The sequence below is a fragment of the Oncorhynchus mykiss genome, chromosome 30 (genome assembly GCF_013265735.2).
Source record: "Oncorhynchus mykiss isolate Arlee chromosome 30, USDA_OmykA_1.1, whole genome shotgun sequence".
Lineage (NCBI taxonomy): Eukaryota > Metazoa > Chordata > Actinopteri > Salmoniformes > Salmonidae > Oncorhynchus > Oncorhynchus mykiss.
The window spans coordinates 18,245,144-18,256,664 of NC_050570.1; the positions used below are offsets into that span (position 1 = coordinate 18,245,144).

At 41.4% G+C, this 11,521-nt stretch overlaps 1 non-coding gene across 1 annotated transcript; it reads right to left on the minus strand.

Annotated features, from left to right (window-relative positions):
* Positions 1-9,840: 9,840 nt before the first annotated feature.
* On the minus strand, positions 9,841-9,912 carry trnaq-uug. The gene has a single exon. It is a non-coding gene; the product is annotated as a tRNA-Gln (tRNA).
* Between the last annotated feature and the right edge of the window lie 1,609 nt (positions 9,913-11,521).

Consider the following 11,521-nt stretch of genomic DNA (forward strand, 5'->3'; position numbering starts at 1 on the left):
GAGAACCATACTAGGCCGAAACATACAAATCCCCAAATCATAGAAAAAAAAACATAGACTGCCCACCCCAACTCACGCCCTGACCATACTAAATAAATACAAAACAAAGGAAATAAAGGTCAGAACGTGACACAGCAGCACGGCCAGGTGGACTGGGGACCTGGTAGTCCTGAGGCATGGTCTAAGGGCTCAGGTCCTCCGAGAGGGAGAAAGAAAGAGAGAAAGAGAGAATTAGAGAGAGCATACTTAAATTCACACAGGACGCCGGATAAGACAGGATAAGTACTCCAGATATAACAAACTGACCCTAGCCACCCAACACATAAACTACTGCAGCATAAATACTGGAGGAATTGGAGGAACAGGAAGGATGTAACCCCATCCACTTTGCCAAAGCACAGCCCCCACACCACTAGAGGGATATCTTCAACCACCAACTTACCATCCTGAGACAAGGCCGAGTATAGCCCACAAAGATCTCTGCCACGGCACAACCCAAGGGGGGGCGCCAACCCAGACAGGAAGATCACATCAGTGACTCAACCCACTCAAGTCACGCACCCCTCCTAGGGACGGCATGAAAGAGCAACAGTAAGCCAGTGACTCAGCCCCTGTAATAGGGTTAGAGGCAGAGAATCCTAGTGGAAAGAGGGGAACCGGCCAGGCAGAGACAGCAAGGGCGGTTCGTTGCTCCAGAGCCTTTCCATTCACCTTCACACTCCTGGGCCAGACTACACTCAATCATATGACCCACTGAAGAGATGAGTCTTCAGTAAAGACTTAAAGGTTGAGACTGAGTTTGCGTCTCTCACATGGGTAGGCAGACCGCTTAGAAATTCTAGGGACAATTAGGAGGCCTGCGTCTTGTGACCGTAGCGTACGTGTAGGTATGTATGGCAGGACCAAATGAGAGAGATAGGTAGGAGCAAGCCCATGTAATGCTTTATAGGTTAGCAGTAAAACATTGGAATCAGCCCTTGCCTTGACAGGAAGCCAGTGTAGGGAGGCTAGTACTGGAGTAATATGATCAAATTTTCTGGTTCTAGTCAGGATTCTAGCAGCCGTATTTAGCACTAACTGAAGTTTATTTAGTGCTTTATCCGGGTAGCCGGAAAGTAGAGCATTGCAGTAGTCTAACCTAGAAGTAACAAAAGCATAGATACATTTTTCTGCACCATTTTTGGAAAGAAAGTTTCAGATTTTTGCAATGTTACGTAGATGGAAAAAAAGCTGTCCTTGAAACAGTCTTGATATGTTCTTCAAAAGAGACATCAGGGTCCAGAGTAACGCTGAGGTCCTTCACCGTTTTATTTGAGACGACTGTACAACCATTAAGATTAATTGTCAGATTCAACAGAAGATCTCTTTGTTTCTTGGGACCTAGAACAAGTATCTCTGTTCTGTCCTAGTTTAAAAGTAGAAAGTTTGCAGCCATCCACTTCCTTATGTCTGAAACACAGGCTTCTAGCGAGGACAATTTTGCGGCTTCACCATGTTTCATTGAAATGTACAGCTGTGTGTCCTCCCCATAGCAGTGAAAGTTAACATTATGCTTATGGTTGGTGCTGGGAAGGTTTGAGCAAAGTCTGCGGCTCATCAACAGCTGGGCTGGTGATTTGAAGTTGTCAACTGGATAGTTGCTGTATTCAAGGAGACTGAGGTAGGGGTCTCTCGTCTGCTTTTGCTTTGTCCATGAGTGATTTAGCAATCTGCACAGATTTTTCAGCAAGGCCATTACTTTGAGGGTAATGTGGGTGACATGTGTAAACTCCCATGCTTTTGTGAAGGATACAAACGCATTTGATTTGTAACAGGGCCCATTGTCAGATATTAAAGTCTCTACAATGCCATGCCTGGCAAAGGCTGCTTTCAGCTTGCGTATCACAGCTGCAGATGTGGTGCTGTGAAGCTTGTCGAGTTTGAAGTATCTGCTGTAGTAGTTCAATGTTACGATGTAGTCCTTGTTGTTCCAGGTGAACAGATCGGTTGCCACGACCTGCCAGGGTCGGTCTGGGATACAGTGAGGTAACATTGGCTCTTTGGTGTTTGAGGGGTGTCGTTCAAGACATATGGCGCATTTACCAACAATGTCCTCTATTTCTTTTCACATTACGGGACAAAACTAAATGTCCCGTGCTCTCTGTTTGCACTTTTCCATGCCCATGTGTCCAGCATGGATCTTTGTCAAAATCTCTTCAAAATCTCTTCTCTGAGACTCGTAGGAATAATGATTTTCTCTCCTTTGAAAATTATTCTGTTGATCTGTGATAGTTCATCACGATGGTTCCGGAATTCTGCATTTTCTCCTCTCCTCAGGCCATCCATCCTGTATGACTTTCCTCAGCTGTGCGAGTTGTGAGTCCTTTTCTGTTTCTGCTTTGATCTGCTTCAGTTTTGTGTCACTAACTGGTAAGTTGCTGTACACAGTGTGCACTTGCATGTCCATGCCTTAACTGAGGCTGCTGTCCTTATAGGTAAGAAACTTCCTGGAGAGTGTGTCTGCGACAGGGATGTCTTTGCCTGGACGGTGAGTGATTGTGAAGTCATATTTTTGTAGTTGAAGGATCATTCTCTGTAGCCTTGGCGGGGCAGCGGCTAGTGGTTTCCTCATAATTGACTCAAGGGGCTTGTGGTCAGATTCCACAATGACTTGTCGTCCATATCTGTACTGATGGAAACGTTTACATCTGAACAGAATGGCGTAGAGCTCCTTTTCAATTTGAGCGTAGTTGATTTCACAGTCTGTGAGAGATTTGGAAGCGTAGCCGATGGGCTTTCCTTCTTGCAGTAGCACTGCACCTGGTCCATACTTTGACGCGTCCACTTGGAGTCTGAGCTCTTTGTCGGGGTCGTAGTAGGCAAGGATTGGTCCTGGTTCTCTCGTGATCAAGTCTTTCACATTCTGGAAAGCAATGTCGTGTTGCTTGTCCCAGAGAAACTCACTGGACTGCTTTTGCAGTTGACGCAGGGGTGCATTAGCAATGGAGAGGCTGGGTGCGAACTTGGCTAAGTAGTTGACCATGCCAAGCACTGTTTCCAGCTCTGCATGGTTCTTTGGTGGCTCCATTTCTTTTATGGCTGAGATCTTCTGTGGATCTGGCTTGATTCCATTTGCTGTGAGAAGATGTCCGAAGTAGCTGACCTCTGTAGCGCTCTTCTCGGGGTTGAGCCGGACTCCTCTCTCGCGGGACCTTTGCAGCATTGTGCGGAGGTTTTGGTCGTGCTCCTCTTTGGTTCGACCATAGACAAGGATGTCATCCACAATGGCACAACTCCGTCGAGGCCTTCGTACACTTCGTTGATCTTTCGCTGACACTCGTCTTGGGCTGAGATAATCCCAAAAGGCAGGCGACGGAACCTGTAGAATCCAAACGGTGTGTTGAATGTTGTGAGCTTAGAGTGAATTTACAAATGCACCCAATATTTCCATGATATGAGCCCAAGTGACGTACTTAGAATGTTCAAATCTGTGGGACTGTCTTTTTTATGAAACCCGCGAAATCGGTATGTTCATATGTGTTCTTTGAGTTTGCGATGGGCATTCCACACTCTACCAGAGTAAGATTGATGGGACATTGTATTGCCAACAAGTATGGGTAAGTCCTGAGGTTGTTTTACAGTCATAAGACATCCTTGGACTGAAATATATGGTATCCTTCACTTCTGTCATTCAGGTGTTTTTAGAGACACGCAGTACTTAATTTGTACATCAGGAGGTGCCGGACCAAATAGTGAGCGCGAGAGGGGGGTGACCTGGGGAGCTCTGAGGTACCGGAAAATCGCCATTATAATAAAGTATTGCATGCACATCATCACATTTACGTAGTGGTCTAGACTAGAGCAGTAGAGTAGAGGCGCTTGCATAATTTTTTTGTAGCCTAGGGTACGAGAAAAATGTGGCCTTTGAGAAACGCATTTCATGCAATTATATGTAATTTTATATGACTAGAAACTTTAGCATAATCTTTTTTAATACCGCACAAATGATTGAATTGTCAGGCTACTTTGACACTGACAAACTGAGAATCTGAGATCATTAAAAACGACCTTGTCTTGAATCCATCAATAGCCTAGGCCTAGGTGTGTGGAGACACATACAGTGCCTTGCGAAAGTATTCGGCCCCCTTGAACTTTGCGACCTTTTGCCACATTTCAGGCTTCAAACATAAAGATATAAAACTGTATTTTTTTTGTGAAGAATCAACAACAAGTGGGACACAATCATGAAGTGGAACGACATTTATTGGATATTTCAAACTTTTTTAACAAATCAAAAACTGAAAAATTGGGCGTGCAAAATTATTCAGCCCCCTTAAGTTAATACTTTGTAGCGCCACCTTTTGCTGCGATTACAGCTGTAAGTCGCTTGGGGAATGTCTCTATCAGTTTTGCACATCGAGAGACTGAAATGTTTTCCCATTCCTCCTTGCAAAACAGCTCGAGCTCAGTGAGGTTGGATGGAGAGTATTTGTGAACAGCAGTTTTCAGTTCTTTCCAGACCAGGTTTACATGGCTGGCACTTTACTCCATAGTGTAAACATTCTTCATTGATAAAGTGTATGGCACTGTACACTTTATGTATTCTATATTCTTCCTTAGTCTCCTGTAAATATGTATATAAACTTTTACCCAATGCTGCTAATGCTCATCATTTTTGCACTGTCACTGTACACTTATGACCATTTAATAATGCACCTACACACTGATATTCTATTAGAGAGAGAGAGAGAGTGAGAGAGAGAGAGAGAGAGAGAGAGAGAGAGAGAGAGAGAGAGAGAGACGTCCATGTTGGTGTGTGTGTTTATGTATGTGGGGCTGGGGAATTATTTTTCTGGTCTTAATGCCTTGACAAAAAACGTGCAAATGTCTCAACTTCCTGTTGTCTTTCAGATTGTGGCATCGATTAGATTATAAAGTGTATTCAGAAAGTATTCAGACCCCTACGTTACAGCCTTATTCTAAAATTAATTAACATTTTTTTCCCTCATCAATTGTATCTACTTAGCATGTTAGCTAATCTTTCCCCTAACCTTAACCCTTTTAGCTAACCCTAACCCTTTAACCTAACTCCTAAACTTAATCCTAAAGTCTACACAATACCCCATAATGACAAAGCGAAAACAGGTTTTTGAAATATCATATTTACGTACAGTACCAGTCAAAAGTTTGGACACACCTACTCATTTCAGGGTTTTTCTTTATTAGTACTATTTTCTACATCGTAGAATAATAGTGAAGACATCAAAACTATGAATCAACACATATGGAATCATGTAGTAACCAAAAAAGTGGTTAACAAATCAAAACATATTTAATATTTGGCTATTTTCTCTAAAGTAGCCAACCTTTGCCTTGATGACAGCTTTGCAAACTCTTGGCATTCTATCAATCAACGTCATGAGGTAGTCACCTGGAATGCATTTGAATTAACAGGTGTGCCTTGTTAAAAGTTAATTTGTGGAATTTCTTTCCTTTTTAATGCATTTGAGCCAATCAGTTGTGTTGTGACAAGGTAGGGTGGCATACAAATGATAGCCCTATTTGGTAAAAGACCAAGTCCATATTATGGCAAGAACAGCTCAAATAAGCAAAGAGAAACGAGAGTCCATCATTAGTTTAAGACATGAAGGTCAGTCAATCGTGAAAATTTCAAGAACTTCAAATGCAGTCTCAAAAACCATCAAGCGCTATGATGAAACTGGCTCTCATGAGGACCGCCACAGGAAAGGAAGACCCAGAGTTACCTCTGCTGCAGTGGATAAGTTCATTAGAGTTAACTGCACCTCAGATTGTAGCCCAAATAAATTCACAGAGTTCAAGTAACAGACACATCTCAGCATCAACTGTTCAGAGGATATTGTGTGAATCAGGCCTTCATGGTTGAATTGCTCCAAAGAAACCACTACTAAAGAACGCCAAAAAGAAGAAGAGACTTGCTTGGGCCAAGAAACATGAACAATGGACATTAAACAGATGGAAATCTGTCCTTTGGTCTGAAGAGTCCAAATTTGAGATTTTTGGTTCCAACTGCCGTGTCTTTGTGAGACGCAGAATAAGTGAACGGATGATCTTTGCATGTGTGGTTCCCACCGTGAAGCATGGAGGAGGTGTGATGTTGTGGGGGGTGCTGTGCTGGTGACATTGTCAGTGATTTATTTAGAATTCAAGGCACACTTAACCAGCATGGCTACCACAACATTCTGCAGTGATACGCCATCCCATCTGGTTTTCGCTTAGTGGGACTATCATTTGTTTTTCAACAGGACAATGACCCAACACACCTCCAGGCTGTGTAAGGGCTATTTGACCAAGAAGGACAGTGATGGAGTAATACATCAGATGACCTGGCCTCCACAATCACCCAACCCCAACCCAATTGAGATGGTTTGGGATGAGTTGGACCGCAGAGTGATGGAAAAGCAGCCAACAAGTGCTCAGCATACAGTGCCTTGCGAAAGTATTCGGCCCCCTTGAACTTTGCGACCTTTTGCCACATTTCAGGCTTCAAACATAAAGATATAAAACTGTATTTTTTTGTGAAGAATCAACAACATGTGGGACACAATCATGAAGTGGAACGACATTTATTGGATATTTCAAACTTTTTTAACAAATCAAAAACTGAAAAATTGGGCGTGCAAAATTATTCAGCCCCCTTAAGTTAATACTTTGTAGCGCCACCTTTTGCTGCGATTGCAGCTGTAAATCGCTTGGGGTATGTCTCTATCAGTTTTGCACATCGAGAGACTGACATTTTTTCCCATTCCTCCTTGCAAAACAGCTCGAGCTCAGTGAGGTTGGATGGAGAGCATTTGTGAACAGCAGTTTTCAGTTCTTTCCACAGATTCTCGATTGGATTCAGGTCTGGACTTTGACTTGGCCATTCTAACACCTGGATATGTTTATTTTTGAACCATTCCATTGTAGATTTTGCTTTATGTTTTGGATCATTGTCTTGTTGGAAGACAAATCTCCGTCCCAGTCTCAGGTCTTTTGCAGACTCCATCAGGTTTTCTTCCAGAATGGTCCTGTATTTGGCTCCATCCATCTTCCCATCAATTTTAACCATCTTCCCTGTCCCTGCTGAAGAAAAGCAGGCCCAAACCATGATGCTGCCACCACCATGTTTGACAGTGGGGATGGTGTGTTCAGCTGTGTTGCTTTTACGCCAAACATAACGTTTTGCATTGTTGCCAAAAAGTTCCATTTTGGTTTCATCTGACCAGAGCACCTTCTTCCACATGTTTGGTGTGTCTCCCAGGTGGCTTGTGGCAAACTTTAAACAACACTTTTTATGGATATCTTTAAGAAATGGCTTTCTTCTTGCCACTCTTCCATAAAGGCCAGATTTGTGCAATATACGACTGATTGTTGTCCTATGGACAGAGTCTCCCACCTCAGCTGTAGATCTCTGCAGTTCATCCAGAGTGATCATGGGCCTCTTGGCTGCATCTCTGATCAGTCTTCTCCTTGTATGAGCTGAAAGTTTAGAGGGACGGCCAGGTCTTGGTAGATTTGCAGTGGTCTGATACTCCTTCCATTTCAATATTATCGCTTGCACAGTGCTCCTTGGGATGTTTAAAGCTTGGGAAATCTTTTTGTATCCAAATCCGGCTTTAAACTTCTTCACAGCAGTATCTCGGACCTGCCTGGTGTGTTCCTTGTTCTTCATGATGCTCTCTGCATTTTTGACGGACCTCTGAGACTATCACAGTGCAGGTGCATTTATACGGAGACTTGATTACACACAGGTGGATTGTATTTATCATCATTAGTCATTTAGGTCAACATTGGATCATTCAGAGATCCTCACTGAACTTCTGGAGAGAGTTTGCTGCACTGAAAGTAAAGGGGGCTGAATAATTTTGCATGCCCAATTTTTCAGTTTTTGATTTGTTAAAAAAGTTTGAAATATCCAATAAATGTCGTTCCACTTCATGATTGTGTCCCACTTGTTGTTGATTCTTCACAAAAAAATACAGTTTTATATCTTTATGTTGAAGCCTGAAATGTGGCAAAAGGTCGCAAAGTTCAAGGGGGCCGAATACTTTCGCAAGGCACTGTATGTGGGAAGTCATTCAAGACTGTTGGAAAAGCATTGCAGGTGAAGCTGGTTGAGAGAATGTCAAGAGTGTGCAAAGCTGTCATCAAGGCAAAGGGTGGCTACTTTGAAGAATATCAAATATCAAATATATTTTGATTTGTTTAACACATTTTTGTTTACTACATGATTCCATATGTGTTATTTTGATGTCTTCACTATTATTCTACAATGTAGAAAATACTAAAAATAAAGAAAGCTTGGCACACCTGTATTTGGGGAGTTCCTCTCAAGCTCTGTCTGGTTGGATGGGGAGCGTTGCTGCACAGCTATTTTCAGGTCTCTCCAGAGATGTTCGTTAGGGTTCAAGTCCGGGCTCTGGCTGAGCCACTCAAGGACATTCAGAGACTTGACCTGAAGTCACTCCTGCAATGTCTTGGCTGTGTGCTTACGGTCGTTGTCCTGTTTGAAGGTGAACCTTCACCCAAGTCTGAGGTCCTGAGCACTCTGTAGCAAGTTTTCATTAAGGATCTCTCTGTACTATGCTCCGTTCATTTTTCCTTTGATTCTGAGTGGTCTCCCATACTCTGCCAATGAAAAAAAATCCCCAAAGCATGATGCTGCAAACCACCATGCTTCACCGTAGGGATGGTGACAGGTTTCCTCTAGACGTGACACTTGGCCTTCATGCCAAAAAATTGAATCTTGGCCTCCTGAGTGGCACAGTGGTCTAAGGCTGGCGGAGTCACTACAGATCAGGTTCAATCCCGGTTTGTGTCACATCCAACTGTGACTTGGAGACCCATGAGGCAGCGCAGTGTTGTCCGGGTTATGGGAGGGTTAGGCCAGCCGGGATGTTGTTATCCCATTATACTCTAGCTGGCCATTGTGCTGTGGCTGGTCATGCACGCTGACACGGTCGCCAGTTGTACGGTGTTTCCTCCAACACATTGGTGTGGCTGGCTTCTGTGCTAAGTGAGCAGGGTATCAAGAAGCAGTGCGGCTTGGTGGGGTTGTGTTTTTCGGAGGACGCATTGCTCTCGACCTTCGCCTCCGTATGGGAGTTGCAGTGATGAAATAAGATGGGCAGTCATGTGCCTTTTACTGTTCATATTGTGAAAATATATATTATGCCTGTTGCATGGATCGTAAAACGTGTGCTGCTATACTTTACATTTCAATTTGCTGTTATACAGTGGTGGAAAATGTACTCAATTGTCATACTTGAGTAAAAGTAAAGACACCTTAATAGAAAACTAGTAAAATGCTACTTGAGTAAAAGTCTAAAAGTATTTGGTTTTAAATATACTTAAGTATTAAGAGTAAATGGAATTGCTAAAATGTACTTAAGTATCAAAAGTAAAAGGGTAAAGTATAAACCATTTCAAACCTGCACAATTTCCCTTTTTTTATTTTTATTGACAGATAGCACTCAGACATAATTTACAAATTAAGCATAAGTGTGTGAATTGGACCATTTTACCGTCAAAATAGAACGAGTATTTTTGGGTGTCAGGGAAAATGCATGGAATAAAAAGTACATTATTTTCTTTAGGAAAGTTAGTGAAGTAAAAGTTGTCGAAATGTAAATAGTAAAGTAAAGTACAGATCTCCGAAAAAAACTACTAAACTAGTACTTTCAAGTATTTTTACTTAAGTACTTTACACCACTGCTGCATATATTTGGTGTACCAATACACCAAACTGATATCTACTAATTTGCCAGTATTATCATTGATGATTTAGCCTATTGATAATATGTCAAATAGAAATCCAAAGTTGCAATTTTTCATAAAATAAGGTTCTACCGAGATTTGAACTCGGATCGCTGGATTCAAAGTCCAGAGTGCTAACCATTACACCATAGAACCGTGCTGCGCATGACGAGAGGAATTATAAAATATAAAAATGATCTATCGTTCAAATGTTAACATTAAATAATTGTAGAAATATCTTTAGTATGATTGTATTCGCTTAACTCAATATTACAGTCCATATTTAGCGGTGTCTATGATCTGGCAAATCATTCCCCTTCGTTTCAATGCAATTGCAATGCCACAAATGAACGGGAGGCGGCAACCTGTGCGTATTATCGCAGACAGATTTCCTTTCAAAGAAAGTTCACATGGTGTCCAAGATGAGAAACAGAATGATTTGGAAGCTTTGGCAAATGGTAATACCAAAGATTTGTATAACTAACCCAAGATAGATCACGGCCTTTCGTTTTCAATGGGAGCAAATTAATCAGTGGGCAGAACAAGCAAGGAGATGGGCAGAGCCAAGCACGAGCTAGCGAGATCCTATTGGCGTGTTCTAACATGTAGGTAATTTGCATATTTCATTAGGGACACTTAATGCGCATGTGCAATAACTAAATTCGCCCTTGGACTCCTAAACAACTTTTAAAAACTTTGGCAAAGGTTAAAGCCTCCTCTGCATTGTTTACCCCAATGGGCTAATCATTAGCTAGGTCACAGACTCTAAATATGATGTTGTTGCTTGTTAATTGTCTTTAAATAAAAGCTCCCATTGGCACTAATACAATCATGTGATTTTTTTACAGTGTTAATAAATACAGTGAAATTGTGTGAATTTTACAGTTAATAGGCTATAGCAGCCAGATCGTTCAAGATTGACTTTGAAAATATTGTCATGCCAGACACTCAGATTGTAAAACGCTGCCAATTGCACAAAAAATTGGAGTTGAGAAATATATAGTATAGCATAAAAAAAACTGGTATCCAGCGTTTTTCAATCAGCAACACTGTTGTCTTTTCCCAAAATTGTATTTAGAAATGTTGGCAGTGACTGGACTTATTTGAACATGTTTCTTTCCACGCAGCAATCAGCTGTGTGTGAGGAGTTGCACACTCTTGCCACCCGACAGCTGATATATTAAGCTCATAAATAAATGACATAGCTCATTAACAGCTTTGGGAATTAATATTTTCGTAAACATTTTTTATTTTTTACAATTAGGCCTATACAGACTACAGAATCGCATTACTACAATATTCATGTTTATTTATTCCTGTAGGCCTAGCCTATTTAACCAAAATGTTATTTGTTTAAATACTGTTCATGTCTTGACAAACAAGCAGCTCCATAGTATAGGCCTACATAAACTTTTCTTTGCTAATAATGACATCGCTGTGTCTAATATGAAAAAATACAGAAAAGTAGGTGGTTATTTTCAGTGGTGTAAAGTACCTGAGTAAAAATACTTTAAAGTACTACTTAAGTATTTTTTTTTATATCTGCCTGGTCATCCCAACTGCCTCTGATCTGGTGGACTCACTAAACACAAATGCATCATTTGTAAATTGTCTGAGTGTTAGTGTGCCCCTGGTGATCCGTCAATAAAAATACTAAATTGAATTGCGCCGTCTGGTTTGCTTAAAATAAGGAATTTGAAATGGTTTATACTTTTACTTTTGATACTTAAGTACATTTGAGCAATTCCATTTACTTTTACTACTT